This window comes from Ptiloglossa arizonensis, unplaced genomic scaffold (genome assembly GCF_051014685.1).
Source record: "Ptiloglossa arizonensis isolate GNS036 unplaced genomic scaffold, iyPtiAriz1_principal scaffold0023, whole genome shotgun sequence".
NCBI classification, from domain to species: domain Eukaryota; kingdom Metazoa; phylum Arthropoda; class Insecta; order Hymenoptera; family Colletidae; genus Ptiloglossa; species Ptiloglossa arizonensis.
Genome location: NW_027478393.1, coordinates 2,191,474 through 2,198,082, shown reverse-complemented (window position 1 = coordinate 2,198,082; position 6,609 = coordinate 2,191,474).

Below are 6,609 nucleotides of genomic sequence, written 5' to 3'. Positions count from 1 at the left end.
TTGCTCGTGTCGTCCCAAATGCCCTCTCTCGACGGAGAGGAGCCGACAATTTTAGTTTAAAACAATTTATACAATCGCTCGGACTGTAAGAGTTGATGCATAGTAAAGTACGATTATACACGTTCGTGTATAAAAGTCTATCAGCGTCGCTTTGACGCGTATACCACATAAGAGCCATTCGGTCAAAGACACCGACTCGTGGCACTGCTGTATAGAGAAATAGTAGCGGAACGAAACACGGTGCGAAAACAGTTGAGAAAATCTCAAGGAGCGATGACTGCTTCTCGACCGAGGTCGAAGAATAGCCAAGCGCCCGACGCTGCCTCGACCGGCCGCCCGTACCGTTCGGTCTCTTATAGGTACCGAACGGCCGGCCGGGACGCCGGCGACGCACGGTCCACAGCACGCGCGCTTACGGGGGAAAACCGCCGCAACGACAGACCGCCCGGGCGACCCGCTGGAACTTAGACGGAAAACCACATTCCGAACAAATCACGATACAGCCCACTACGACCAATCGAACAAAGAATAAATGAAACATATATGTTAGTAGCATACCACAGGACGAATAAATACAAATATTTAATAATTTCAGGGCCGTATTGCCTCCCGGTCACATCGGTCCGGAACGAAAATTTCGAGCTATCCACACGTTAGGCACACCACCGTGTAGCTGGCATGCTAAAACACGCTGCTGTGTGCTCAAAGTGTACGGTCGTCGTGTCCGTTCTCGAGATAATAGAGAAGAACTGTTCGATACGTGCCGAAAGTTTCAAAGTCCCAGCGGCGTGATGCTTCCCGGTCACATCGGTCCGGAACGAAAATTTCGAGCTATCCACACGTTAGGCACACCACCGTGTAGCTGGCATGCTAAAACACGCTGCTGTGTGCTCAAAGTGTACGGTCGTCGTGTCCGTTCTCGAGATAATAGAGAAGAACTGTTCGATACGTGCCGAAAGTTTCAAAGTCCCAGCGGCGTGATGCTTCCCGGTCACATCGGTCCGGAACGAAAATTTCGAGCTATCCACACGTTAGGCACACCACCGTGTAGCTGGCATGCTAAAACACGCTGCTGTGTGCTCAAAGTGTACGGTCGTCGTGTCCGTTCTCGAGATAATAGAGAAGAACTGTTCGATACGTGCCGAAAGTTTCAAAGTCCCAGCGGCGTGTTGCTTCTCGGTCACATCGGTCCGGAACGAAAATTTCGAGCTATCCACACGTTAGGCACACCACCGTGTAGCTGGCATGCTAAAACACGCTGCTGTGTGCTCAAAGTGTACGGTCGTCGTGTCCGTTCTCGAGATAATAGAGAAGAACTGTTCGATACGTGCCGAAAGTTTCAAAGTCCCAGCGGCGTGATGCTTCCCGGTCACATCGGTCCGGAACGAAAATTTCGAGCTATCCACACGTTAGGCACACCACCGTGTAGCTGGCATGCTAAAACACGCTGCTGTGTGCTCAAAGTGTACGGTCGTCGTGTCCGTTCTCGAGATAATAGAGAAGAACTGTTCGATACGTGCCGAAAGTTTCAAAGTCCCAGCGGCGTGTTGCTTCCCGGTCACATCGGTCCGGAACGAAAATTTCGAGCTATCCACACGTTAGGCACACCACCGTGTAGCTGGCATGCTAAAACACGCTGCTGTGTGCTCAACGTGTACGGTCGTCGTGTCCGTTCTCGAGATAATAGAGAAGAACTGTTCGATACGTGCCGAAAGTTTCAAAGTCCCAGCGGCGTGATGCTTCCCGGTCACATCGGTCCGGAACGAAAATCTCGAGCTATCCACACGTTAGGCACACCACCGTGTAGCTGGCATGCTAAAACACGCTGCTGTGTGCTCAAAGTGTACGGTCGTCGTGTCCGTTCTCGAGATAATAGAGAAGAACTGTTCGATACGTGCCGAAAGTTTCAAAGTCCCAGCGGCGTGTTGCTTCCCGGTCACATCGGTCCGGAACGAAAATTTCGAGCTATCCACACGTTAGGCACACCACCGTGTAGCTGGCATGCTAAAACACGCTGCTGTGTGCTCAAAGTGTACGGTCGTCGTGTCCGTTCTCGAGATAATAGAGAAGAACTGTTCGATACGTGCCGAAAGTTTCAAAGTCCCAGCGGCGTGATGCTTCCCGGTCACATCGGTCCGGAACGAAAATTTCGAGCTATCCACACGTTAGGCACACCACCGTGTAGCTGGCATGCTAAAACACGCTGCTGTGTGCTCAAAGTGTACGGTCGTCGTGTCCGTTCTCGAGATAATAGAGAAGAACTGTTCGATACGTGCCGAAAGTTTCAAAGTCCCAGCGGCGTGATGCTTCCCGGTCACATCGGTCCGGAACGAAAATTTCGAGCTATCCACACGTTAGGCACACCACCGTGTAGCTGGCATGCTAAAACACGCTGCTGTGTGCTCAAAGTGTACGGTCGTCGTGTCCGTTCTCGAGATAATAGAGAAGAACTGTTCGATACGTGCCGAAAGTTTCAAAGTCCCAGCGGCTCTCCAGGAGCTGGGACGCCGTGTACCAGCTGCCTTGGAGTGCACGAACGCCCAGCTAAGGCAGCGTGTGGAGACGCTGCAGGACGAGCTGGCCTGCTTGCGGAGGGAATCGGACGCCCTTAGGAGGCGCCCTCATCCGGGGCCGACGGGCGTATGCACGTGTGGGGGAGGGAAAGCGGGAGCTCCCCCCACGCCAGCGGCGTCCACGAGGAGCATCGAGCTCCTCATGGACGCCAAGATGGCGGCCATGATGGCCGTCATCCGGGGGGAAATACGGGCGGCGCTTCGCCCCAAGGACGGAGCGCCGGCGGGACGGAGGACCGGGCCCGGGAAACAACCGAGGGGCGGGGGACCGCAGGGGGGGACCATCGCGGTTCCGGGCCCTGCGGCAGAGACGAAGGGCAAGGGTGCCGTGGTGGGGGAGACGGCGGGGGCACAAATGCCTCCGCCGCCGCCCCCATCCGGTCCCTTGTGGACCGAGGTCCTTGGCCGAAGGGCGGGAAGGACGGCGAGGAGGGCGGCCCGGGTGCCGCCGCCTCCCCCGCCGGTTGCCCCGAAGAGGGACGGAAAGGCGGGGAGGGCGAAGCCCCGTCTGGGACGCCCCCCTTCAACGGCAGCAGTCATGCTGACCGTCCCGGAGGGGGGGGGCGTCTCCTACGGGGAGGTGATGGCGGCGGCCAAGGAGAAGATATCCTTGGCCGCACTCGCCATCGAGTCGGTCCGCCCGAGATGGGCGGTGACGGGGGCGCTCATGCTGCGCGTGAGCGGCCCCGACAACGCAGCCAGGGCGGACCGACTGGCCGAAAAGCTGGGCGAGGCCTTGGCACCCCGGGGTGTCAGGGTCGCCCGGCCCACAAAGAGAGCGGAGCTGCGCGTTTGTGGGCTGGACGACTCGGTCACCCGGGAGGAGGTGGCCAGGGCGCTGGCCCAGCCCGGTGGCTGCTCTGAGGGGGACATCCGGACCGGGGAGGTCCGGCGGTCCTCCTCCGGCCTGGGAGCGGTGTGGGCACGGTGCCCTCTTCCGGCTGCCCGGAAGTTAGAAGCAGTCGGGAGGATCGTGGTGGGGTGGGTGTCGGCGAGGATCGAGGTCCTCGCCCAACGCCCACTCCAGTGCTACCGCTGCCTGGAGACGGGCCATGTGAGGCAGCGGTGCACCTCCGCGGTGGACCGCAGCGGTGCTTGTTACCGCTGCGGTGCCGAAGGCCACCGCGCGAGCCACTGCGCGGCGGCCCCCAAGTGCCCGCTGTGTGCGGACATGGGGAGACCCGCCGCGCACCGAATGGGGGGGAAGCAATGTACCCCCCCATCCCGACGAGGGCAGAGGAGGGGGGCGCCGGGGCCGCTCCCGGCGCCGGTGAGAGCGGCCCCAGCTGCGAGCGCCGCGGCGCCCGCGGACCTGGCCGCGACCGACGCGACGGCCGCAAGGAAGAGGTCGGAGGCGGCGACGGCGTTGGTGTCTGCGATGGAGGTGGACATTGGCCCCGCCGCCGTCCTCACGGAGGTGCCACCAGGAGGCGGTGAGGAGGCCATCAAATAATGGCTCCCCGCCTCCTCCTGCAGGCCAACCTCAACCACTGCCGTGCAGCGCAGGACCTGATGTGTCAGACGCTGGCGGAGTGGGGGGGTGGTCTGGCAGTCGCCGCCGAGCCGTACCGCGTCCCCGACCATCCGCATTGGATGGGGGATGCGGGCGGCTTGGTGGCGGCTGTGTGGCAGGGCGGTGACGGGTCCCCTCCGTTCTCCTTACTGGAGAACGGGGCGGGATTCGTCGCCGTCCAGTGGGGGGGAGTCGCCGTGGTGGGGTGCTACGTTTCGCCCAACTGCGGCCTTGCTGCCTTCGAGCAGTACTTGGCCGGGGTGGGGGCGTGCCTCACAAGGATTGCGCCCCGGCCGGTGCTGGTCCTGGGGGACTTCAATGCCTGGTCTGTGGCATGGGGGTCCCCCAGGACCAATCGGAGGGGCGAGGCTCTGGGCGACTGGGCGGCGGGCTTCGACCTCCGGTTGATTAACCGGGGGTCGGAACTGACGTGCGTGCGGCGCGGGGGAGGGTCCATAGTGGATTTGACGTTTGGATCCCCCGGCGCCGCGCGTATGGTGTCCGGGTGGGACGTGGTGGTGGGGGAGGAGACATTATCGGACCACCGGTATATCCGCGTGGTCTTGACCTCCCCCGAGGCCGCCGCGGCCCCGCACCGACACCTCCGCCCGGGAGCGGGTAGCGCCCCACCACCACCACGCAGATGGGCGCTTCGGCGCCTTGACAAGGACGTCCTGGTGGCAGCCGCTCTGGCCGAAACCTGGCCTCGACGGGAGACCAGGCTGCCCGACCTGGAGGAGGCCGTGGCTCGGCTCGGGAGCGCCGTCGCGCGCATTTGCGACGCGGCGATGCCCCGGGCCGGGCCGCGGTCTCCTCGTCGGGCGGTGTACTGGTGGTCGGGCGAAATCGGGGAATTGCGGACAGCATGCGTCCGGGCCCGACGCCAGTACACCCGCGCGCGTCGTCGGGCCGGACGGAACGGCGACGACGGCGCGCGGGCTAGGGCGGCGGAACTGTACGAGTCCTATCGCGCGGGAAAGAGGGCTCTGCAGGTCGCCATCAAACGGGCCAAGGCCCAGAGCTGGAAGGAGCTCCTCGAGACCCTCGAGCGGGATCCATGGGGGCGCCCATACCGGATAGTTCTGAATAAACTCCGGCCATGGGCCCCCCCGATCACCGAGGGTCTCGACCCCCAGCTCTTGAGGGACGTGGTCGACACGCTCTTCCCGATCGTGGGGGAGAGCGGGCCACGTCCCTCTGCGGACCCGACCACCTGGTCCGCGGAGCTGGGGGTCTCGGCTGGGGAGCTAGCCGCGGCCATCCGAAGACTCGGGGCGAAGGATACTGCCCCGGGTCCTTCGGGAGTGCCCGGCCGAGTCTTGGTCTTGGCCGCGGACGTCCTGGGTGACGGCCTCCGGGAGCTATTCGACCGCTGCCTGGAGGCCGGGCGATTCCCCTCCGCATGGAAGGTGGCCCGAGTGGTCCTCCTCCGGAAAGAGGGTAGGCCCGCGGACTCTCCGTCCGCGTACCGGCCGATTTGCCTGCTCGACGATGTGGGCAAGCTCCTAGAAAGAGTCGTGGCGGCCCGCATCGTCGGGCACCTGTCGCGGGGTGGGCCCGGGCTGGCGGAGTGTCAGTTCGGGTTCCGGGAGGGCCGGTCGACGATCGACGCGATTCGACGCGTCCGGTCCCTCTCGGCCTCGGCGGTCTCCCGGGGTGGGGTGGCATTGGCGGTGTCCTTGGACATCGCCAATGCGTTTAACACCCTACCCTGGGCGGCGATTAGGCGGGGGCTTGAGGAACATCGAGTCCCCGCCTACCTTAGGGCAGTCGTCGAGGACTACCTCCGCGACAGGTGGATCGAGTATCCGGGCCGGTGCGGGACGGAGAGGAGAGCGGTGTACTCCGGGGTTCCGCAGGGGTCGGTGTTAGGACCCCTGCTGTGGAACCTCGGGTACGACACCGTCCTGCGGGCCGAAGACCTCCCCGACGGCGTCAGTCTGACATGTTATGCGGACGACACCTTGTTGTTGGCCGTCGGGGGGGACTGGAGGGGGGCTGTTCGGGCCGCCGAGGACGGTGTCCGGCGCGTCGTCTCCCGGATCAGGGGGATCGGTTTGGAGGTGGCTCTCCACAAAACCGAGGTACTCGGGATGTATAGACCCCGGGGAGAGCCGCCTCCCCCCCTGATCCGGGTGGGTGAGACAGACGTCGAGGTGAGGTCTCAGATGAAATATCTGGGACTTCACCTCGACAGCCACTGGCGCTTCGAGGGCCATTTCCGGGCCCTGGCCCCGCGGTTGGAGGGGATAGTTGGCGCTTTGGGCCGTATCCTCCCCAACCTGCGGGGCCCGAGTGACCGGGTTCGCCGCCTCTACGCGGGAATGGTCCACTCGGTGGCCCTATACGGGGCCCCCGTTTGGGCGGGCGACCTGGCCGCCTCCCGGCGCAGCAAGGTATTGCTGCGCCGGGTTCAAAGGCGGCTTGCACTGCGGATCGCCCGGGGGTACCGGACCGTTTCGTATGAGGCGGCGAGCGTCCTGTCAGGGCTACCCCCGGCGGACTTGATCGCGGGCGCGCATG